The sequence below is a fragment of the Lonchura striata genome, chromosome 3, assembly GCF_046129695.1.
Source record: "Lonchura striata isolate bLonStr1 chromosome 3, bLonStr1.mat, whole genome shotgun sequence".
Classification (NCBI taxonomy): Eukaryota; Metazoa; Chordata; class Aves; order Passeriformes; family Estrildidae; genus Lonchura; species Lonchura striata.
In genome coordinates, this window is record NC_134605.1 from 54,524,132 (window position 1) to 54,550,807 (window position 26,676).

Genomic DNA, 26,676 nt, shown 5'->3' on the forward strand with positions numbered 1-26,676 from the left:
TAAGATGATTATTGTAAATTATTCCTCATATCAGTTTCCACAAGTAAGTTTTAGAAGCATCTGCTAAATATATGTATCTGGATACAGTTAATCCAATTCATGTAACATTGCACTCAAAATGGAACAGAAAAACAAACGAGAACCTTTGAAGTCCTACCATCACTTATCAAAAATTACATATTTTGCTTAATTGAAAATAGCCAACTTAAAAACCTATGAAGAATCAACAATCAAATTCATACATTCATTCTACAAAACTACTAGATTTTTTAAAAATTAATATTTCAACTAAATTTAACTCAAATATTGTGTTCCATCTGTTAATATTCATAATACCTACTACTCTTTCAAAGCATCGAAGCATCTCCAGTATATCCACACATGCCTCCTTCCTTTCTGGAAAGCTCAAGCCCCCCTTCCCCAAGTCTGGTTATTTTGAGCTATTATCCTGAACACCTATTTTGTTTAAACATTCACAAAACAGATTCTTACACTCACAAGAAAATGCTTCCTTCTCGTTTATGTCCAGACTGAAGTAATATCTATCTGTACACAAAATTAACACACAAGTGTATAATTGTAGTTTTATGCTCAAGTGCCCCAATTATGCACTTTGAAACACTTTAAAGGATCCACGAGGAACATTCAATACCTCCAAACTGTAAAGTCTTGAGGAGTGTCTTTTGACAAGACAGCTGCATTATACAGAAATCTTTCAGCTACAAACAAAGAAAGCAATCAGCTTCAGGGTTTTTTTCCTCTAGGATACTTCAGCTGTAAAGAATGGTGGGACCTATCTGGTGCAGTGCATTTTGCCACAACTTAAGAGACAAGCAGGAAACTGAACAGTCTCTTTTTCTGTTGTGTAATATGTCCCAGGTAAGCACCTGGCCCAGCCTCCAGATTGTTTGAAAAGGTGATTAAGGAAAGGTGATTGTTTGCAACAGACAAGTGAGGACCCTACACCTTCCTCACTTCAGCCCCACATTAACTGCAATTCCCCACACACACTTGGTGAACATTCATCCTCTGCCTTCACTCTTCTTACAAAATACTTTCAAGAAGCAGTTTGTTCAAAAAGGGAGTGCAGGAGGTGACTGTCAACAGTTTGATGTTACATAAATAAATTTTTCTGCACATGTGGTAAAGAAGGGAAATCTATGTTAGCCCATCTGACTTTGCACTGAAATGGGTTACAGGTGCTCATACAATGCATTACAGTCTTTCAGTCAGACTGGTGATAAACTTGCCATATCCTTCATGTTATAGTTTATGAGAACCACTGGTGGTGTTCGTGGCAGGGGGTAAGTGGGGGGATGTCCCAGCAAGCACAAGAGAAGAAAAGAAGACAAACTTGTTTCACATGACAAACACATACCAAGTTCTTAATAAATAATAGGTAAGGAAATAATGAGCAGTAAAAACAGCGTAAGAAGAAGGTAGACAATTCATTACATTTAAAAAACATACAATTCATTAAATTTAAAAACATAAGAAAAGGGTTTCAGGCTGACTCAAAGATGGCTAAGTGGTGAGGCCATGTTAGCAAAGGTTTTCCTCAGTAAAACCAAGACACAGTAACTTACACTGAGAAAATGCACTGCTCTGTGCAATTCATATGGGATTTACCATCAGGTGTCAGGGGCATGCAGTCGCTGTTTGTTGACCATCAGCAAAGAGATAAGATAAGCCTATTTGTGAGCTCAAAGAGTGATCACAGGTACCAAGCAGAGTGAGACAAAATTCCAGCTGCTGTTGCAGTTCTTTAGTGGGGCTAAGAGAATGCCAAGTTCTTCCAAGGGTGATGGAAAAACCACACATTTTCAGGAAGATGCCATTAAAAGCTGCTCTGGAAAATGCATGCCACACAGAAATGCTCCCAAGCCATTCATCCAATGCACTGTGGGTTCCTGTCTCACAGCTGCCCAGTGCTCACCTCTGCGAGCTGAGGAGCTGTGGAAAGAAGAGGTCTCCTGACAGCAGGCACCATGAAAGACACAGTGCAGGTTGATCATGTTTTGGATAATGCTCCAGAGCAAAAGCATCAAGACAACTGGTTTACAGCTGCAAGCTGATCTGTCTGCTGCCACAGGAGCTCCACTACTTCACCCAACCTGTCAGTTCTCCCTGACTCCCTACCACGGGTTCTGCCACACTTAAATGGCAGAAAGACAATGGGCAACCTGGGCAACCTTCTGCTGTCTTAGCACACCAAAACAATTCAGCATGCTCAGACGAACCCAGCAGCGACAAGAGGGAAGTGGCACTGCAGGTACCAGCTCGGTTGGCTTTGGCTGCTGTTGAACTGCAGATTGTTTGTGTTTGATTTTCCATGGCTCTCCTCATCTCATTAATCCAAATCCACAATTCTCACTTTCCAAAAAAGCATCCCATGTGCAAAGTAACAACTTCTAGCTCTCCATGCAGATCACTTCTAAGGGAGAGGTGTCATGAGAAAGCTGATGCACTACCAAGTGAATCTACAAAAGAAGCCTCTACTTGACTTTCAGGGAGGATACCAGCTTTTCACACGTCCTCAAACTCCAGACACTCAAATTCTGTCATAAAATTTAATCCACTTTAAGCAGAAAATAATTCATTTCTGCTCTCACCTAGAGTGACATCCAAAGGAAAGCAGTGATATAGGGAGGGGGACATACATACAATTCTCTCTCCCTTCTAGAAGCAAGAACATATAATGCACTTCAGGGACATTCTTAGCATGAAAATAATGGGTAATGCTCATTTAGATTAGTTCTTGAATATTGTTAGGGCAATGATCACTTATCTGCATTGGTAGTTAGGTATTTTAGCCTCCTGTTTGGTTTGGCAAATCTTCCTCTGTGTTCCAGTTGTACTTTAGTGGCTACAGCGTTGTTCAGGTATGAGCTTCTATGATTAAACTAGGCTTCTGATTTTGTAGTTGCATAACTATTTAAAATATTTCAAACAATAGATCAATATTTTTTAGAAGCTGTATATATCTTCCAGAGCACAGAGTTCACGTTTTTAATTTTAAAACCAGGTATTTTCATTAGTTAATTGGTTCTGAATTATATACAAAAAAAAATTTGAGAGTATAAAACTAGGGAGAAAAGCTTAGGAAGCAGCACTGTCTGTTTTGGAGGGAGTACTTACCCATCTGCCCTTCTGGCCAGAGGTTTAATAGATTTCTATTTTTATAAAGGACATAAGGGGAGGGGGTGGCTCCATCAGTTTCCTACAGAAACCCAGCTGCCAAACTGGATGTGCCAAAGGGGAATTTTAGGGAATTTTAAAGAGATAACCTCTGCTGAGACTGCAATGTCAGCTTTGTAACCTCATGACTGGAACATGTGCAGTGAATGCTGGATTGAAAAAGCTGTGCTATGGGAGTTAGAAGAAAGAAAAGGAGAAAACAGGAACAGCACTGACTGGGATTATTACTCTGTGATGAGAAGAGGACTGAAGCTAAAAAACACTGTTAGTTCACTGTGAAAAAAAACATCTATAGAGTAAGCTCACTTTGATTTGAGTATTTATTGATAACCTCTGTGCACTTCCCTTCTCCCAGCCCTAATATGGTCTCTGCATTTTATGCTGATTCTGTTGTTACATTTAGCAGGTCACTTGCAGCATATTTTAAACAACACATGGACCCACACTGACCTCTGGTTTAAATGTTCAGCACAGAAACTGAGGGGTAGGAGTTGAGCAGGGAATAGGAATGGGAGAAGAATGGGAGCACTGACAATTAAAAGCAAACAATTAATAAATTTTATTAAAAAGTAAATAATTGGTGCTTTTTTGATCTAGTCCTTCAGCTTCTATGCAGCTTTCCTTGCATGTTGAGAGAAAACTAAACTAAATCTCCTTACTTCAAATTATCAGAACTTTAAAAAATTTATTTTACAGGAAATAGATAAAAAACTATGGCAAGTACTGCTATTTGCTCACCGAGATCAGAATGTTTGAAGAAATTCAGTATGCTAATGAAGCTGTAAAACATTTGTGATTCTAAACTAAGATCAACATTCAAAACAGTAAGGACAGCCAAAAAACCCACACAAACAGAGTAGCCACAAATACGTTCAAAGGTCTATAAATATTTATTATCAACTCTTCCTTTGGGATTAAAAAGGTGAAATCAGTGATTTGCACTCAGACAAGTAAATTTCTATACTAAATTACAGACAGGGAAGTCTCTTATGGGTAGGACCCCATTACGAAACATTTCTGATGTCCACCTGTTTTCTTCTGCTCTTCACATAGAGCAGTGTGCTTGCAGACCCATCCCTTTTACTACATTTAAAATAGATGAGAAAAGATGATGTCATCACATTTCACCTCGAAGAGAAGCAGTAATAAATATCCTTTTGCAGTGAAAGCAGGAATGCTTTATGATAAAATATAAGAGCTCTTTAAAAAGAAACATTTCAAAGTAACAGCAATGTTAGAAAGGTAAAATAAATTAATAGCCTATGTTGTTAAAAACTACAAATCTTTATAATCCAATTCTCTCAACAGCTTCAATATGTGGTGAATGTCATTAAATTATCAATCATCTGTCTTCAAACTTGAAGATATATATCCTGTTTAGCCTAATATTTGGGAATTTTAGAAAATATTTCTTCATATTTTGGGTTAGTGATGGGGTTTGGGGAGTCTTGTTTTCTTTTCTTTTGAGGGAAACTGTCAACTGAGAACCCTTAACAAAACAGCTACACCATCACACCATAAGGCATACCCTAATATATGCTCTCTTTAACTAAATGTTAGTTTGTTTCACTAGTGTTTGTTCTTTCTGGGCAGCACTTCATTGAGGATCTGCTCCCTTGAGGAAACATAAGCTGCTTCAGTGCAGTGAATCTCAACATCTCTGCAGAAGAAAATGCATGTAATCAAATAATTAGCAACCAGTGAAACCATTCTGTGCATCAGAAACAAAAACCTAGACAAGCACCTCTCTTTAAAAACACTGCCTCCTCTGTTGCCTCCAACTGATCTGAAAATAATATCATTTCATCTTCAAGTCAAAAAGAAAACAACGTGTTACACTGTAAGTGGCTTTTCCATTGCCTTTCAGCAAGAAAAGCTTTGCCAAGTAGGAAGATTTTTGCTCTCTCAGAAAAAAAAGTATTCCTGTGATGTACTGTAAATCTTTACCTCCCTCAATTGGGAGGTAGGTTTTTATGCCTTTCAAAATTTATTATGTCTGCTCAACTGTGCTTTCCTAAAGATCCCTTTCAGCTTCTGTTCCAACGAGCAAGTGAAAATTCTCTCAAGTGTAGTAATGTAAAAGGAGTAGAAAAGAAATTCAGCACATGAACAGGGCAGACACACAATGTGTGTCTTTACATAGCCCTACACAGCACATTATGGCTCAATTCATGGAATACCCAAAGTACTTGCTCTATGGGTCTTCTAGTTTATTAAATTTGATATTATAAATAAAACCATGAAATCAGTCCCAGCTGAAATGCTTACATTTCCAGAGAAACCCTACAAACTCAGCAAAATCTTGAGCCTCTTCTATACATCTTTCCTAACCACATCCTATTCATTTCCATTATGTGTGATTCACATTCCAAAGTTACAAACTACTATGCAATTTAAAATTTTAATTGTAAGAGTAGTGCCAGTGAGCTTAACAGGGCCAATGCCACTAACGTAACCAGTGGTGCACACATCAGCCTACTGAACTGAGGGATTTATACTGCAATATCCTTGGGGCAAGGAATATGGCTTGTCCTACATTTCACAAAGCAGCACATAATTTTGCTGAAAAGCAGGAAATAAAAATTTCAATTTTAAAATTTTCCTATTACCAGCAAGCCCAAAGAGGAGAGCCGAGAGCCCAGAAAAAGCTCTGCAAGATGTCAGATTAAAAGGATCTCCACAATCTTCTGTCTCATGATGGTAGTTAGGAAAGGTTCCTTCCATACAAGATGTGATAAAGTTGTGATTAACTAGAAAACTAATCAGGAACTAATGTTTCCTGCTGCCATTCTATGTTATCTTTTTTTAGTTTTTTCTTAAGCAAAGGACTATGCTACTAATTAAAAAAAACAAACACAAAACCAAAACCAGTTTCAACTACACTAACTATACCTCCATTACATTTTTCCTGCTGTTAAGCTTATTCAGTAAGTAAAAAAGGGGAAGAAAATCACACACAGATGTACTACCAAATTCACCATCAGAGAAACAAGCAATCATTAGCCTAGCAATGTGTCTTTCTCTGATATTTCAGTACATATACACTGCATTAGATATCCAACACTCTTTCTTCAATAGCAAATATGTCCTTCATGTGCACAAAGTGCAGTAAATTCTCTCATAAGAGTGCAGGACAACCTTGATAATTTTAATTACTGGGAAGTTTGTCTTGGGTTTCTTAACATCATCAGTAACAAGGTACATAAAGCAAGTAAGACACACAGAAATAGAAGACAAGGCTGTTTTAGCAGAATTGTATCTTACTAATACATTAGAATTGCAGGGTTTGGTTTCGTGACCAAGTACGAGCAAGTGTATTTCACTGACTTTTGTAAGATGAATTGATTATTACTATGACACTTCAACCACACACTAAAGAGAAAGGTGACACTACAGCAGAAATGTGCTATCAGTTCAGCAGCAGTGATTTACAGAAAGAGCTTTTCAAGTTTATACTAACAGGGTTATTTCATGAGCTGAAAATAGTTTTATTCCCTTATGTCAAATAACATTTATGTATCTGTAATGTGCACCATACCATAAAAAGGGAGACATGAAGAAAAACATGACTTTACAGACATGACTACCATCACACAGTACTGCTTTATAAATAATGCTGAAGTCAACATTATCTGCATATAAATAACATTTCTTATATTGACTGTTAAAAATACATTGACAGAACCAAACAGCAGCAAAATGTTGCTTATGGTAAAACTCTCTGCTTTTATTTTAAAGATATAAACAAAATATTTCTTTTTGTAACCATCAAAGCAAGCAGCTGACTTTTGATTTTGTCTGTGAGGAGCACGTATCTACAAACAAAGGAAGAGAAAAAAAATCCCCAACATGGTAGAAGAAAAAAAAACGCAAGTGAGGTTTCACACTATTGACAAGGCTTACAATCCAGAAAAATCTGCCGTGTTAGCCAAGGCATGGCAACACAGCATTTAGGCACACAGAAGAGAAATGCTTGTAAATTCCAAGGGTCCAATGAGCAGAGACACAGTTTTCATAATTTTATCATTGTGCTCCACGGCTGAGCGGCTGTCAGGCCAATGGCAAGGCACAGGTTCCCATTTGAATGACATATGGGTTCACCCAACCAGAGAGATGTTGGAGCATTAAATACCACAAACAGACAGGACAAGAATACAAAAAGCCAAATTAGCGCTTGTGCAATGGCGCGCTCAGGCAGGGACCTGCCTGCTCCAATCCAGCACCTCTGCCAGGTCCCCGGCATCGGGAGAACCGTGTCCTCCACCTACCAGTCTTTCACCTCATAAAACTCAAAGACACGCTGAAAAATTATACTTCTAAGTGTGGCGGGAAAATAAGAAAATGTGTATTTTTAAAACACTGGGAAATGTAGACTTAAGACATGTGGGGAGTGAGAAAGGAGCAGGAATTATTCTTTCCCACAGTATTTCTAAAAAAGTGCCATGGAAAATACATTTTACCTTTGTGGAAAGCTGTTCTTCAGACAGAAGTGTTTAACATGTTATATAAACATGTTATGCAGTGAAATGTAAAACACAGGGGGATTTTCATCACATTTATTGCATTTGTTAGCCAAAACGTAGTAGTCTTGTAATCACTGCCACTGCTGTAGTAAAACACTTCAGTAATATTAACAAAAAAAGTGCTTTCAGACGGGCTTGTCAAAGGGGAAAGAGATTATATTGAACAACTTGGACATAAACAAAACAACAAACCCAAATAAAACCCCCAAAAGAACTGCAGATGAGCATGCGAAAAGAGATCATGGGGCTGATTTCAACTAGCAATTCACCATGCTTTGAAATCTTCTTTTATGAAAAAAACCAAACTCAAATCACATAAATTACCAAACACTGCATAGGACATAGGTGTCCCCTCTCTGTACAATGTGATGGAGCAACACATGAACCACACAACATCACCAGTCCACAGGAGAGGTTCAGACTCCACGGAATTGAATGGAGGAGGAACTGATGGAGGAATTGCATTAGCAATTTTCAGTCCAAGTCAAGAAGCTCCCCACAATGGCATACCACCTTTGCACAGCAGGATTTGCAAAAGCAAAGGCAAAGAACAAGGTTTACTGAGGCTCTCTAAGAGACCCAGCTTGTACACAGGCAGCTTCTCACGTACAGAGGGGTAGGCACCTTCACCTCTGCCCCTCACCCTGCACCCAGTCAGCTGCAGCCTCCCTGCAGCTCAAAACAACTCAAGGAAGTGGCAGAGATGGTGCCTTTCACTGACTTTAAGGGAGTTTTTCTTCTCAGTCTTTCTGTGCTCTATTTTCACTCTGCAGATCTCTCTAGACGTGGTCTCTTTAGAGTTATTTTATAATACCAGGATTCTCTTCTGTTTGTACTGTGTTTTTCTGGCTCTCATTCATTTTTACCCTTTCAGTGCAAATGCTATCATCTATGCAAAAGACTTTGGAGACTTTACTAGGTTCTGCAACATTCTCCATCAATAAACCAAAAGGACCAGGAGGGAGGATTATCTTCAGGCATACATTTAAAATAGCTGCTTAGATCAAGAGTACTGATTGATTACTGCAGCTCAAAAGTCACTGACAGTCTCTTCCTGACCAAGAGGAAGACCATTGCTGCAAGAGCAGCAGTCCATAATAATCTTTATTAAAAGTTATTTAACCACACACTCTTTATGCTTTAAGTGGTTTAATTTGCACTTTACTGGCAAAAATAAATAAGACACTAGTGAATAGTTAGGAAATTTTTAGACACAAGTGAATTGTTAGGAAAAACAACAACAAAGCTGTCTCTTTCCTTAAGAATTCCAGTACCACATCACCATCTGCTACAATAACTCCACATGCTTCACATGGTAGATCCCAGAAAACTGTTTACAGGTTAAAAATTTTTGCCCCAAAGTTTATCCCAGCAGTTTATCTTTTTACTTCTGAATTTTCTTTGCCTGAGAACTTCACATTCTAGTGTAGCTTTCAACTAAGTACATCCTCTTTTTTTTTTTTTTTTCCTGAAGTTAATTACTAAGAACTTATTTCAGTACTATAGGCAACAAAATATTGAAAGAAGGCCTGTCTGACTCAGGAAAAATCCCAAATTCAGTTAAATATCTCCCTAATTGTTCTCCATATAGGCAAACTGTATGCCACTTGAATGCATAAGATGAAGAGAAAATGAATCAAACACTAGGAAATGTACTCCTTAACATCTAACACTAGAAAACTGTTTCAAAGCTTCCCATACATACACAAAATAGTGCTGGCAAAACACAAGAAAAGTAGATATGAAGCAGAATTGTCACTGATGTCCTCCTTAAAATACTATCTTAGAGAACGACTCTCATACCCTCTAGGCTAATCCATTCCCATGCTCTGTGTTGGAAGATGATACTCATATTAAAAGATCCATCAAAGCCTGCCCTACCTTAGACAAGAAAAAAGAAATCAGCACAGCTAATGGGAGAGAAATCTTCTGAGCCGAAGGCAGAGCATCTCCCCCCTTACCATTATCTCTCCCCACCCTACCATGCTGAGGGAAGTTGGCAAACTGAGACAGAATTCCCAATTCAAAAAAGCAGGAGCTTTCAAAAAAGCTTAAGAAAGGGGAGAGTGAGGCTGAAGATTAATAGGATCTTCAGAGCTCAGCAAAGTGCAGGACAGAAGGAGAAATTCAAAACTGATGTCTACGACATTTCAAAATAAAAGAAATGTGAAAACCATTTCTTCCTTAGAAGTTGAAATTTTTAGTTATAAGGATGAATATTTCAATGTCTGATATGGATATGTGAAAACTCCTGAGGGAGTTGTTTTGGTTTTTGTTTTCTTGTTTTGTTTTGAATAATATACAGCTAAACATGGCATATAGCTAAGCATGGACACTAAAGCATGGCAGAAACTATTCAAAGTTTTCCACTCAGAATTTTTTTTAAATGTAATAATGAAAGCATTATTATATAAACACACAGAAAAAGAAAAAAAGTCTGTAAAACCAGAAAACTAAAGTAAGTTACAAAATCTGAATATTCAGATTTGACTATAACTGCCAAGAACATACAAGTTATAACTTAGAACTGGAAAAAAAAAGTCACCTAAAAGAAAAACAGTATTTGGGGTGGAGAGGGAGGAGAAACAGAACTTTTCAAATTCCCCTCAAGTATATCTTTTCTTTTGAGGATACTTTAACTACGACAAAAATTAATCACCCAGTAGAAAACTACCCTCACTACATTTTCCAACAGCTTACAGGTAACCAAACAAATGCACTGCAATACACCATCCTTCTTTGGTAACATGGAAATTAATAAGCACTTCATCTAGATGAAATTTATATGGACTTACATCTGCCTTAGCTAGAACAAAGATAAGCATACTGAGTTAAAATTTATACATTGTGTTATAGTCTGCTAATGTAGTGTTCATGCAAACCTGCAGGCAGACACAAACTGAGTCACAGTGGAACATGACTTTATTGGAGGCTAAGGTAATTTTAACATGAAAAATGCTGTACCCATCTACAGAGCTCCAGGACACTAACAGGTCTTTTCTAACTCCATTTATCTAGAACATAAGCAACTTAACATCAATAAAATGAACAAATAATTCTCATAAAATTAATGAAAATACAGTTACTATACTTAATCTACTGGTATCCTCTTTTAAAATTGCTCTGAAACCAAAAGCACCAAAGACTTGAAAAACACTGATGAAAATATTTTCAGCTCAGAAAGTAACATAGGCTTGATGGTCAATGTTTGGGCTGCAACAGATCAGGGGTTTTTCAAAGATGATATTTCAGTTGAATCCCAAGCTCCAAGAGGAATGAAGCCTCACAAGCTATTACTTCTCCCACCCAGGTGCAGCAAAGCCCTTGCATAAATATCATCTGAACTCCCAACCAAACAAGACTACAGTAAATAAATATGGCTCATCAAACACTTGCCAGTGCAAACTTCAAACAGGAGAAAGAGGAGACTTTCTTTTTAAGTTTCAAGGACCGCATGCAAGTGTTTGCACCCATTCTACCCCCGACCCAAGTTGGGTAATGGATGGAAATGGTAAGAGCTCTACCACCACTATGAGCAGCTGTAAGAATGAACAGCTGTCCTCATCTTTCACCTAAATGAAGGAAGACACAAAAAATGCCTAAATTCATTCCCTCTTCATTGCTTTCTCAATGGATGACCAAGTAGTACTCAATAGAGCAACATAAAGACAATGATGGGACAGAGGATGGACAGAGAGAATCACATTAACAAGGCAATGCTGCCCATCCTTCAAATGTATTTTTTTCCAAACAGCTATAAAGCTGTTTCTAGATTCAGGGTACACTTAGAAAAATACTCTGTATTTCTGCTTACAGCGCCAGCGAGATAAAACACCAAAGTCCCGCAGGAAGATAGGTAAGTCTTAGGCAATCACCCACATGGAGGAAGGTTTCAGGTATTAAGATGTAAAACTGCACTGAAAATACAGCCTAGGCAGAAAGCTAATGATGGTTTGATAAACCTTATTAAAAACCCCACATGGATAGATGGCAGTCAGTGCCTATTATTGCAAGGCTTGGATGGGATTACTTTAATTAATGTTCTACCTAAACTCTTACTTCAATAGCTACTAATTACCATTAAGAACTACCAGGTATATCCGCAGATTAAGCATTTCTCCCCACCCCAAAGACCCAATTTCAGAAACTGATTCTACAATGAATTATTTGTTATATTGTTTATGGTGCCATAGAAACCTCTACATCCTTTTAAATTTGTGGTAAGATCCTTTGATGTAGGTCCTTTAAAATCCTTGTTGAACAGATACTCACAAAACAAATGCCTCTTTAGTCTATGCTGAAAGAGTGTGAAAAAATGTCAATATACCACATAACTTTAAAGCAGAATTAGAGGACTCACAGTATTTGATGCAATCTTCAGATTTACTTAAATCTGTAGCTTCCTCTTTCTTTCTGAATGCACACAGGAATAGAGAAATAAGAAAGACCTTGTCTTGAAGATGCAATTTTTTGTAGATTGATGTATTCTCTTTTAAAGGGATATAATTTTACAATCCCTCACAGGTGAGATAGTGGGTTTAATATCTAAAGGAAAGTACATATTTGTCTTTATGTCAATCTGCATGAAAGAAAAATCACTGGTAAAGTAGCAATAAAATACATGCACTGCAAGGATCCATCTACATTCCTATTTTGTGGCTCAGATTTGACGTATTATTTGCCATACTCAGAAATGTAGTATTTCTGTATGCACACACATTAATCTTGACAAAAAGATCTTATTTCAGTCATGCTGATCCTATTTTAAAATTTATTTAATACTCAGCTATAAAAGGCAAATACTATTTTATAATTGAAAAGGACATCACAGTTGAGAAATATCCCTGATTGAAAACACTATCTGAGCAGTTAGAAGAAAAATTCTACTGTCTTCCCTTTAAAAATCAATAGAAGAAGACAGCTATGTACAAATTTGGAGAAACTAATAAACAATTTGCAAGAACAAAAGCCTTACCAGTTTCATACACACACACATAAAAACTCAATCGCATTTTTCCCCACAGTATTGTGAATTTAATAGAAACTATGCTGTGTACATCTATAAGATGCTGTATTTAAGAATTTTTGTATCTCTTTTTAGATATCCATGAATTTCAGTAAACAATTATATAGTCTTACAGTTTGAAAAAAGTGAATTAAAAAAGGAACAATTCTAGTAGAGAATATATTTGAAGAAGAAAGTTAGTCTATTCTCCCGCAAGACAGAACCTCCCTTTATATTTCTCAATTGTAAAACTGCATGAGAGCAAAATGGTTTTAGTATAGCCAAAACAATAGCTTTGTACAAGTAAGAAACCACAAAGAACAAAAAATAAATGTAAAACCAATTGAACTCTGTACAGCAATTATGATTTAAAAGTGACTATTAGCAGAGCTACAATACTTCAGACAAAATTTTTAACAACATTTGCTTTCTCCATCTGTCTTTTTTAAAGACTTATTTCAGCAGTGAGTCAGATTTTGGACAACATTTGATGTGGTGCCATTTAAAAAGTAAGAGAAATAAGAAGAAAGAGATTTTATGAAATAAATTCTGCCAAAATCCAAGGCAGATCTGGAATATGACAACAAATTCATGTCAAATAACAGTCTGCCTGATGTTTAGATTGTTAAGATTATTTAGGAAATGTGAAGAAAAAAGTAAGCTTTCCAAACAGTCTTAAGGAACTTAGATTCCAACGTATGTAACGTATTAGAAGAAAATTAATAGATACATGAATTTAATTAAAAGATTCTGTGTTTGCCTATTGCTGTTATACACAGAGGAGCAATCATGTTGGTAGCAGATCCATGTCATTAGAGTGACTTCTGCAATTTTTCTTTTCCATGTACAAAAGCAACTACAAATCTACAAGGACAGCAGCAAGAGGGCCAACTATCACAGTCTTTTAATCTTGTTATTCACCTTTGCTACCAGTGTTGTACAGGTTCTTCTCTACCAGAACTAAGGAGAACAAAAACTATTTCAAACAGCTGGATGGAGCAGACAGCATTTTGGTGAGTGGCTCTCTGGCACAGAGAACAAGTTCATAAAGTAAGACTGCATTGACAGCACATTTTCTTTCAAAAAACAACAAAAAATTTACTAGCCCATTAGAAGTGACAACCAGAACACTTTTTATCATCCTTCTGAATAAATAAGAAGTTTGAGAAGTCAGACAAAGCTTCTTGACAAAACTCTGTTCTATAAAACTAGGAAAAATAATGTAAACTTATCAATTCCTTTTAAACATTTATTAGGTCCACAATGGGATTGTTGGGCAGAAGAGCACAAAGCAATGCCACAGTTTTGGCAGACCCAGTTGCAGCCATCAAGGTGCCTTGCTCAATGACATGAGCTTTAATTACCCAATTATGTCTTATTTTTAAGTTATTCTGACTGTGGCAATGGAACAAAACAAGCTGATCTAACTGCCAAAGATTCACCTCGTCTCTACCCTCCTGGCACATACTCCTAAATTTCTTTTTCATGGCTTCAGCACCAGCCTAGCCATGAGCTGAGCCATTTTAGCACACTGAGCCTACAGAAAACTAAGGCTTCTCCCTTCCTTCCCAACAAAAAAACCCCCAAAAGTCTTCCACTCATTCAGCAAAACACTGCTAAGTTTCATGAAAATTAGGAACGTACTGACCCAAGGGAAAGCAGGAGAGCCAACTGGAATCAATGTGCTGCAAGGAACAGAAAGCCATCCAGAACTAAGAAAACTGTTTCCCACAGTTGCCCAAGTCTGACTCAGATTTGTAACACCAGCTAAGTGCCATATAACAGCAATGTGATTGATGCACACTGTATTTTACATCATGCAAAGCAGAAAAAGAGTAAGAGAATCTCAGAAGCGTAAAAAAATCATGCCAACATTGAAGACATTAAATACATACATACACATACATACTTAACACAGACATCCTCACTGAATTTTGTTAGTAATTAGCCCTTCATCTGAAAATGCTTAAGTAATTCACAGTGATGCCTAAAATGTATCAGTGAAGCTGACAGATATTATTACCTCAGTAGAGACTGCATATTAAACCTTTCGTTCAAATCTATGGCAGAGCAATGAAGCCCACCACCTACTCTCAACTCTTTGGAAAAAACCTCTCCCTATATGGAATTACATTTTGTATATTTATCATTTCCTACCAATTTAGTTTGCTAAGTATTTTTTCCCAATTCCTTTCTTCCAAATATGTTGCAACGTGTCTAGCATACTGTAGTTTTTTAAGCACTTGGGTAGTCAATGCACATATATAATTCTCTTTTCAAAGTCATAACATGCCTTGAGGGATGTGAAAGGTGTTAGGAAAAATAAATAAGGCAGGAAGAGTTTTTGGTTCAGCCAACCAGCCTGAAGTTACATTTTTCTAAGTAGTTCTACGTATTCTTAGCCATTTTTAAGTATGTGTTAAAAGCATAGAAACAATAATTTGTAGTTCTTCAGTGAGCCATGAAAACTCTGTAGCTCCCTGGTGTACATGCAGAGAAGTAATGGGAGAAGAAGGAAGATGGTCACCTACTTACTAGTAAGAAGGGTGTTCAGCCTACTTAAGCTCTTGAGTAACAACTTACTTCAGTGGCTAAACCAAAACTAATATGTAAGAAACTCAACAAATTTATAACAAAAGCTACTGGAACTACTTGCAGAGAAATGCCTGAAATTATCTGAAATTTAAAGACTACATAATTATTTTTAAAACACTGTTATTAGGGTATTGCCAAGACTCTTCAAACATAAAAGGCTAGTATCTTATTTGTTCAATCTGCACAGTGCATGGTTACGAAACCAATGACATCTTAATATTTTTTCCTCAAGTTTTGTATTTCAAAAACAGTTTTCTGAAAAACACAACTGCCTTATAAATGAAACATCTCTAGAACAAGCCAAAAAACTTGCAGAAAACTAAGGAGGGATGAAGTGAGAGAGACAAGCCTAGATGCTTAAAATATTGCCATTACTAAGGGTACTAAGGTAAAAACTGAAGGGATGAATTGAAGATATGCTCAGCGCTGAAAGCACATTTCTGAAATACAAGATAGCAATTTGTCTGAGAACATCTTCTCTTTTTCACCCTCTGAGGGTTTTAAGATTATTAATCTTCAGAGCATAAATCAGTGCAGAACTACAATTCCCAATGTACCCTGCAGCCTATTCACTTACCTGAAGTAAATGAATCCTTGCTACGAGGAGGCAGGCAAGTTTTAAGAAAACATAAAACCTAGCTCTGCCGTGCAGTTTCCAGCTTTTAGTGCCTGGACATGTATTTCTTCCAGTGCTCTACTCTTTTTGCAGAAAAAGAGGTAAAGAATTAATCAATTGAGTGAAGCTGAGTATTTCTGGTTTCCTGTGGAAGAACAAACTCAAGGTGATACTGAAAATACATAACTGCTTCTGGGATGAATTTTGGCAATGCCCTCTACACAACTCCGTATGGTATCAAATAACCTCAGAGCAAAAGAGTATGTTACTAGGTTTCTACTGTCCTCAAAATGCTTCAGTTGACCAACAGAAGAAATGAAACACAAGCTGAAATAATTAAGTGGCACTGGCAAACAGGAACAAAACCCTCTGGTGTAGCTCAGACAACAGGATCAATCCAGGACAATTGTTTGTTTCTCCTCTCTGAGTTTACAACTGCACCTGTGATCCTGCACTCTGGAGAAGTTTCCTACGGAAAGGGAGAAAGTTCTATCTACTGCTGTAAGAAAAAGCTTGCACGTGGCAAACACATGCCTGCAGTAAGGATGATGCCATCCAAGACAGGTGCATCCTTTCCAGGCCTGGAGTCACAGCTACCAGAGCAGGGGTTGATCCCACACACTCTGGTTATGACTAACAGCCCAACTTCAGCTGAAACATCTCTCCTATGTGGTTTTACAGATTAAATGAGAAAAATAAAAGCGGGGTAGTTAGGGGGAAATGTTTTATCCCCATGATATCCCTATAGTTTGGCTGAGCTTCATGACCTCAGCCATGTCCCACTACCTGGCTCCACCATCCCACTATTCAAGCTCCAGTAACTCAGGTATTGCATTAATGATGGAGCAGAGTTGCCCACACCACGTAAGCACAAGAGGCTCTGGCAGTATCAAATTCCCACCAAAGTCTCCACAGTGTCCACTGGTGCTAGAAAAGATCCACCCAGATGTCAGTGAAAGCAAAGATCCCTCCAATGTATGTCACAGGAATGCACAAACCACCATGTAAAAGTAACTAATCACATTTATTGCATCCACTGCTTCAGCAGCAGGAGAAGGAAAAAAAAAAAAAAACCAAAAACTAACCTAAAAAAACCACAAAACAAAACAAAAAAACACCAACAAAAAACCTTCTACAGAAGACCACTGTTAGTCTCCAGAAAAGTGAAGAAGATGGATAGGGAAGCATGCAGGGGAACTAACTGCCACCCCACAGAGAGGACAAGGAGTCTCACCTAGGAGGTGGCCAACAGCAGTTTGTCCAACCAGGGCCCCAGTGTGTGAAAACATGCTGGGTAGTAAACTCTACCTCACAGAAGATTCAGACACTTGGAATTTGGTGCCTGTTCCAGTACCCAGCCCATTACCGTATTAACCACTGGGGAGGAGGCAGATGACATACACCAAATTTACTGCCTGGTACTGCAAAACCATTAATTTATCTTACAGCTATTTTACTGGCACAACCCCTGCTCTATAATGGCGCTCTTTTCCTGACTATGAGAAATTATTGGGCAGTTTGTGCTAACTGCTTTCCCGTCATGTTTCATTTCCAAACACCATCTTCTGTCAGTTTATTCCCATTCAAACCAAAGTGACTGTCAGCATGAATACGGATGATCTGTTCATTTTTATAATGGTCTAATTTTGAGAGCAGTTTCCACCTCCCTTACTCCTTGAACTTAAAAAGGCCAAGCAAACTCAACCAAATAAAAATAAAAACAAAAACTAAGGAAAAATAGAATAAAAAAAAAATCCACCAAAGCACAGGTAGATTAAATCTCAATATTATGAGAAATACATTCTATGTATGTCACTGGCCCATTTGTATTTTACTTTGTTTGAGAAAAGACAAGAAATGTGGAAAACAGAAACAACCAAACAAAAGGGAAAAAAAACAACAAAGCCCAGAATCACCCTCCTCCTTCGTGTTTTATCTGCACATAAACATTTTTCACCACAAATAAGCAAATTCTGCTTTTATATTCCAGCCTATTCCACTAATTTTAACATTTTATCAGAAGCCCTTCTTGAGGGTCTGAACCCTCCTCTCCTAGCACTCACAAATGTGCATCTGCACTGGAAACACTCCCAAAAAACAGCAAAATCCAGTAAAGATTATGAAGAGGAATGGTAGGGTTAAAAAGAAAATAAGGAATCCCTGGAAATGGTCCTGCACTGCAATTATGTAACTTGATATCAAAGGTGCGAAAGCTAGAATGAAAATATTTGATGTGACAGCTCTTCACCTCAGTTGTAGCATGCCCTATCTAAATAGCAGGAGAGCAGATGGTAATTTTCAGGCACATTTAGACCGGAATGCAAACGATACTTAAAAATAAATACATAAATAAACAAATAGCACTATACATGGAATAAATAAAGTGAAGCCTGTGGAGGGGGAGACAGCATCTCACCAGGTTAACCAATGTAGCTGGAGGGAAAAAACCCACCACTGCACACACAAATTTACAGTCACACAAGCCCTTCTTCAGATCTGACATTTATGATTTATTTTTTTAAAATAAGCTAAACCATCAACTTGTGGAGCAATACAAAGATGCATGCACTTGTCCTGGCAAAAGCTTTCAAAGTTCACTGGTATTAAATCTGCAGCCCAGTAAGCTGTGAAAACTCTGTCCTTTCAAATGAAGCAGCTTTTGAATACTTGTGAAAATTTTAAGTGAATAAGCAGACTGCATAAAATTTGTTCAAACACCCACCACTACCTAGAGATTTATGCAATGTCAGACTCAAACTCCAAGTTATTTTAAACATAAGGAGAAATAAATCATTTTAATGTTAATAAAGACTGGTTTCAAAATGCTGCTTGCTCCACAGATAATTCTGAATAGTCTTCCAACTGTCCAATCAAATAAATCAATATCTGGGGTCATGGCAGACGGGGATTTGTAAGCTATACATGCTCTGTATTTAATTGTCATAGTAAATCCCAGATTTAAAGCATCACTACAGCTGACAGGGCCAAGAACAGCCAGTGCCGTGACCAAGAGTGGTGTCTACTACTGCCCAGGAATCCATGCCATCAGGATGTTTCTGCATGTGGAGAGCTACATACCATCTCATACATGGATGTGTATGTAGAATATGTTTATGTATATATATGGATGTGTATAGTACTTCAAAGACAAAATTTAACACCACTGGGACCAGATGAAAGAGAAAGGACAGAAACACACAGTGAATTGTTTTCAAGCATCTACTATTCACCAGCATGGCTGGTGGCAGGGTATGTCCACACACATCTTTCCCAGTTCTCCTCAGTGATACACTAGGCCAAGATGTTTTTCTGGTGGACATCTTTTCTCTTTTGTTCTATTGTAAGAGGTGACAACCAGCACTTGACAACTAAATGGAAACTGTTACAAATTTTATGTTTAAGTTGTTTTAAGGAAAAAACCACACCAGTTGTCCCACTTAAATAAAACTTCTGAAACTGCTCTTACACATACTATTTTAACAAACTACACGTATACACAGCCCATTGCAGTATGCTACTTTTTCAGGGATCCAGTAACATCAGTAAACCATGGAAGAAAACATAAAACTAATTGTGCCTGAATAAACTATTGAGCACTCTTACCTCAATAATCCTGATGTTAATTATTCCAAGGCCCTGATGCTTCATGAAGAGCAACAGCACCTAAAATTTAGAGTTTCCCCTGCTTGCACAGCTACATATCCTATGTGCGCTCTCACCAGTTGAGGTCAGTCACTGCGACATTCCACTTGGTGCAATCACCACCAGCTTTGTACCCCAGTCCAACACTCCTGCAGATGCCTACTTGACTCTTTGCATTGGCCATGTTGTGCTTGAGTGCATCTCTGTTGGTACCTGTTTTCCCTACTCATGCTCACTTGGAAAGGTCTTCCCCATCTCCAGAGCCTCTCATATGATGTAACCCAATTAAGCTTGAACTGGCAAACAACACAGCAAACCCCACTACTCTTGAGAACAGATCTAGAGCTTCAGTGCCAGAGGGCAGCAGTCTTTCCACACAGAAATATGGCATATTTGACATCAACTGAGATAGAAAAGTTTTCAAGACAAGACTGTATTAAGGGGGGGAAAGCAAAATCAAATTAAGTGTTGAGATAAAAGCAATTAATTGCTGCATCTAGAGCAGAAGTGTTTCCACCTGATATTCAAGAGCAGATTTGTTCAAAACAAGCTAGAACTCCAGCACACTGAAAAACTCAGATTTCACTCCCATGTTTTTCAAGAACATCATTTCTGCTCAATAAACATTATTTTTGATAGAGCACTACTAACATGCAGTACTGGGTAGGTATTTCATAATTTATTTGCACATATCATGCATTTTATAATAAATTAGCATAGCAGTTCAGCAGCAGAGTCAAAATTTGCACTGAAGCATCCTAATTACTCTGATTTTCTCTATATTCCTATTCTAAAGTGTTATCTCGTTTGCTCATTAGTATGTAATATACATGCATTCCTAAAAGCACATACAACTGAAATGATCATAAATATATAGTACAGTTACGTTTTTATTAGGTTTACCAAAATCTGAAAGAAAACGGGACTATTAAATGCAAAACTTACATGCAAAATTCTAATAAATAGTGTCTTAAGTTTAATTTATTCTCCAAAATACCCCCAAAATGTCTAAAGATTTGTATTTTACATAAAAATTAGTAATGGTTCATTGTCTAGAAGAATGAGAGGTTGAAAAGTAACTTGAGTGTATTGTAATTTAACAGGTATTAAAAAAATATAAAGCCATTTATTAGCTATTCATAGAACCAGACTAAACTGATATGATTAAGCCTCAGTTTAATCTACTGTATAGTTTTATGAATTTGTTAAATTTGCTTCCTTGCCATCAATTTTGGAAAGAAAAGTGTTAATGAATCCATATTAAGACCCATACTCCCAAAGCATACCAAGGCAGACAAGAACAGATACACAGCAGTGCTTAGTATGGGTACTCTTATATACATTTTCACAAGGAAACTAGTATGGTAATCTTTGCTTTATTTGTATGTTTTTGATTTCACAAGCCCGAGAATCAAGATGATGGCTAACCAACATTAAAAAAATGCAAAAATCATTCTATCATTCTCCAGAAACGTCTCATGGAAAGTCCACGCCTGACCTCCCTTCCTTGGAGAAACTCTCCGTAAGCTTCAGTGGTATAAAAACAGCTAAAAGGAAAAAGACTCCACTGTTTAAATGGGCTTTACAGAGTTGGACGAAGTCAAATTTGGGAGATAAACTTTAGTGTGTCCTGCTCAGAAGCCCTCCCCATCAGCTATGGTGGGTCAGCGCATCTCACAGCCAAACTTGCCCCTGCAGTGGAGACCATGGCAGCCCACAGGCTGGCCTACCAGCTTGCTGCCCTCTCAAAATAAGGTTTCTTTTCTGCAGGATGCAGGTGATTTCAAGGACAAAAAGTACCATTTCTGTGTCTTCTGAACTCTTACAGTTTACATGTGGTATTTCAGAAGAAGTAAGAGTACCTTCCATCTCCAGAAGGTGTTTTCACACCTACAAGCATTTTAAGTTACTTGCCTGATGGCAAACATCTTGGACCCAGAGAACCCACCTCCACAAAAAGCACTCACTTTTACAAAATTAGGAACCAGAGCACATAGTTTTTTTAGCAATTAAAGTTTCTGGTTTCTGAAGGCATAACAATGTGGTGCAGTTTTAACAACTGACCACACTGTTGGAACATATGATTCACTATTGAAAGAAAAACAAATGCTCTGATTGCAATATGGCAGAAATGATTTCACATTCGTGTCACTCAATACTTTAAACACCATGCTAATTTTCAGACCTCTTGGGGTTATTTTGATATTTTGAGTTACCTGAAGGGCAAGCATTACACATTTGCACATGGCCGCAGTTCTCCAGCCAATGGGCCTACCCTGTCTGTGAAAGTATAGCCCGTTTATACCTCTGTGCTGAAGTGAAAAATTCTTTAAAGCTTCTGTTCCATGTATTCAGTTATACACAAGTTCAGGCCAAGAAACCTGAATCACTTCCTTTAAACCTAGAAGGTTATTCAGTTCTTTGGAATTTTTACTATCAACCACACTCTCCAGTTCACTGCTGCCATCCTAACTCTGTATCTGAGCACCATCTCTATTAGCCATTTTCAGGGACCAAAACCCAGATTCAGTCTGCCAGTATCACTTTCTTTTACCTAGCCAAATATCATATTAATGCTTTTAAACTGCAGGTCTGCACAAGGAACTTGCACTCAAACTGATTATCTACCATGACCTTCAAAGCTTTCTCTGTTGCTATGTTTCCAGAAGAAAGTGATATCCCACAAGTGAGAACTGCATTTTAGTTCACAGACCACAATGTATTTATTAAAATCAAAGTATTCTCTATATGTCTGGTCTTATCTTCATTTAAATTGTCAACAGGAAAATGTGGTGTGAGTAATGTATTTTCAACTTGTGTTGCTTTTTTATTATTATTTTAAAGAAAAGTTTCGTCTCAATGATTGGTAACTATTCTGTTTCAGTTTATTAGTAGCTCTAGCTTTCACACTATGCTTGGCAAGTCTTTTTGCTAACTAGAAAAATGTATTTAATGTCCTCATACACTTATTTAAGCAATTAGGTGCTTAAACAAATATTTATTCAGCGCTTAAGTTTAACATGCTTATTACATTATAAAAATAGCAAACAGAACATTTCTTTCTCACCAGATCATTTTTTAAAATTCATAATTAGTGCTCATTTATAGTTGAAGGAATTTTCCCCTTTTAAAACAAGTCTTCATTACTTAAAGAAACTACTTGAAAATAAACTTGATCCACATTCAAAATATTCTTTATAAACAAAACAAGAAATTGCTTTGAGAAGTGAAGTTTCTAGTTATAAAATTCCAACGGATGCTGGAAACCAGAACAGCAGGACAGCATTAACTTTTTCTTCAATTATTTGTTCAGTAAAAAAACCTCTAAGCCATTCCAAATATCATCTACAGAGAAAAAAAAAAATCCCTCCAACTGATTCAGCTCATGACCATTCCTGTCTTTTGCGCTGCTGTCCCTCTGGAAGCAACATTGTGTGTGTATGTACACAATATATCTATCAATTGATACATGCATTCACGCTCGTGGATTTGATACTGTTGCTTATTTGAGCTCAATTCTTACTGCATACAACTTAATTAAATCAAGCTATGGTCCTTTCAATTAAAACACCACTGACTTACTTCTGTGACTAGCTCTTCTTCATCTGCTTTTGAATTCCACAGTGTTTTTCCAGACAAATATGCACAGTTTTTAACAGAAATTCCTAAGGGTATCAATCCTTGCAGCAGGTGGTGTTCAGTCTCTGTACCCCCCTTCTCTCCCCAGTGCAAGTAACATTCTTGAGGGACAAGTCATCTTGCTTTTACTTAATTTCAGTGGTACCTAGCAGGTGCTGGTTAGTACCTCATCTTCTGCCTTCTCTGCCAGGAAAATAACTCATAAGCATTTAATATCATTTGCTTTTTGAGTACTCATTTACTCAGAAATACATAATATCATTCTTGATACAGAGTACCACTTTCCTTCCCCTTCTATCCATTAAAATCTCTCTAAATAGGTTATAACCATTTATTTTAAAATTCCAATCCTGTGAACATTTACACTAGATTTCAAGTAATACCAAGCAGACAAAATTTGTAATTGTAAATGAGAAATTTCAGCTTCTCTTGTTTATTATCCTGGCTTCCAGCATTCGAATGTAGGCAATTAAATGGGGGGGGGGGGGAGAGGGGGGAGCGCATGCCCCTCCTGTCATCTTTAGTTCCTTGATCACAACTATCCAAAAAAAACCCCATTTCAATCTCAATATGTGCTTACATGTTCCTGTAATGTTACCCTCCACCCCCACTGCCCCAGCTCTGAGCTCTTCTACTCACCCAAGCCAAAGTGACCCCAAGAAATATCTTCTCTGCCTACCGGGGGGGAGCTCAGCCTAGGAACAGGCTCCCTTCCCTTTGCAGACAATAACCAGCTTCTTGAAAACACCAACAACTACACCAAATTACTCACCTTACCAGTGGGACACTTGCAGGATCATTGTTTCTGTACTCCTTATCAGGAAGGCCATTTGAGACCAACTGGATAAAGGGGATTTTAAACAGCTTCTGCCTCCTGGCATCTAGCATCAAAACCCTACCTTACTAATGTGAATTCTTCCACCACAGCTGACAGACAGGATAGCCAAATGCAGCTGGGGAAAGGGAATGGGAAAAGGAGAGGTGCTAGGTTTCTTGCACTGAATGGAAAAAGTAGGTTTTCTCCTACTTCATGGGATGTTCTGAGACTTCAGAACATCACTTGGTAATCATCTTCTGAGAGACTCCACAGCATCAAGTATGTGAGCCATTTTTTTCTACTGTATGTCAGAAAAGGCCTGTCTAGGTATATTTTCTGGTCAGTGAAACAATTCATGCTTCACAGCTTCAGAGTTCTCCAATCCCACAGTAGCATGCTTATTTCTGCTGTCTTGAAATTTATGACATAGTAATTTTGTTCTCAAAAAAAAAAACCCCAAAAAAACCCCCCCCAAAAAAACCCCAAAAAACCCAAAACAAAACAAAACAAAAAATATACACAAAAAACCCCACACCAAAACCAAACAAAACAACCCAAAAAAACTACTGCTTTGATATGCAGTATGATTTCAGTTCTAAATCAGTGGTACTGCAGAGTGTCCAAAAGTATGGCAAGACCAGGCAAAGATACTTAAAGACAGTAGCCAGCCACATATTATCATCAGCTTTGTTCACGAGAAAGATTATCAACTTTTTTTTAAGATTTGCATCCATACACTTATTTTCAAATGTCAAGTTTTTTTCTTAATAGTTATCAAAACATCCTTCCATCCAAATAACTGCTGTTTTAAGATGCATTTGTTAATGCAGGTCCAGATTTTTCCAGAGCCCTACTGCCACTACATTTACCTTGACTGTCTCACAAGCAGAAGGGGAGGCCTTTGAGACAGATCAGCTCATAGCCACTGCAGTTTCCTGCTAAATAACTCCGTGAAGGGACAAGCTGCTACAGGAAGGACTGGTAACCTCACTCCCCCACCCAAATGGGAAGCCTTCTGTGCCTCCAGTTGGAAAGTGCAGTGGTAAGTGCAAAACTGGCACGAATAGCGCAACCTTAGCACAAATAGCACAAATTTCACTAAAAATCATGTAAGCCAGTGGGAGAGCTAATGACCAGTGGTGGCCTTCCTGAACACAAACAGGAAGACCCCCCAGCAATACAGTTTCCTCACCCAGTAGGGAGAGCAAGCAGAAGACTGACCAAGCATCCATAACAGTTCTGTCCAGAATGAGGTTTCAGGCTTTCATTACTCCCTTAATTTTCCACGAGTAAATATAGTGTAACGAACAGTATTAATGTAGCAATATGTACAAACATGTACACCTCTGCCTCAGCAGACGAATAAGTTTGCAAGGTTCATTTCACCTTCAGCTAAAGAGAGAAAGTTGCCGCAAGACAACAGGGAATCTTAAGGACAAAAAAAAAAAAAAAGACAAGAAAAATCCCTCAAGGCAGCTGCACACAAATACACTGCTGTATGCTGCTTGCTCCAATAAGCACTTACACTGACTTCAACCGTAGGAAAAATTATGGGACAAGAATTAATTCACATCCTTTCGAGGAGTTCTACTGCCCAATTCATTCTACCTTTTTTGAACACAACTGGGATTTTCACAACATATCAAAACCTGTTATCTGAAGATCTCAATTTGCAAACCAAGATATTAACAGCATAAATTAAGAACTCCAGCAGGGGTGCAAAAACCAGACTATGCTGTTTTCAACCACTGTTCAAATTTCACCTGCAATCTCTTGTCAAGTATATAAAAATAATGAAGAAAAGGCATCTCTTTTTCAGGAAAATATTAAGTCTTCGTAGTTTTATTGCATCTTTTAGGTGAACCATTCACAAAATTTGTTTCCCATTGTAATTTCACACACCCCACACGAAGTGGTTATTAGATGAACAGTACTAGTGAAAGCAACAAAAGGACAACAAATACTGCATTTCAAAAGTGAAGATGGCATAGCAATAAAGATGCGCAGATTTATGTTACATCCATTGTAAAAACATCCAGAGTAATCACAAAGGGCTAAGGCATTCCCAGTATTTTCCATTGCTACAGTTTTACTTTAAAGGGGGAGGTAAAAAAGGGGGGAAAAAATTCTGCGATTCAAAATGGAAGTTCAGTAATTATTTACAGCCCAGAATATGACTGGCAAAGTTCTCAGCACATCAGCTCAGACGTATGTAAGCAAGGCATTCCTTCCCTGTGGTAGGCGGCCCCATGTCAAGCAGCTATGTGCTAGAACTTGTCCTGTGCTACCTGTTCAAAGGAAACTGTGCAAGAATATTTCAAGCTCTGACAGATACCACTTTGTGCAAAAACATCCACAGGAGTATTACAAAAAAAGACAGCACTGATGTTTCAGCAACCTCTGTGTCAAGAAAGGTGCTCTCCTGCATTTTTATTGACATGGAGGAAGCAGATGATCATTCCTTGTACAATCAGCGCTAGCGCTGACAATACCGCTCTTCTACCAGTCCCAGGCTCCCTTCCATGCCTTCACCAAACTCTCACTTAAGAATTTGCATCCACCTATTTCAGAGAAATTACCATTTGGTACTGCAAATAGAAATGTTGCATCTCTAAGACAGTAAAAAAAAACCAACAAAACC

General features: G+C 37.8%; 1 protein-coding gene across 8 annotated transcripts in view; it reads right to left on the reverse strand.

Annotated features, from left to right (window-relative positions):
- The window catches only part of ARID1B (AT-rich interaction domain 1B), a 325,490-nt gene that overhangs the window by 255,369 nt on the left and 43,445 nt on the right, over nucleotides 1–26,676 (reverse strand). The window lies entirely within an intron of this gene.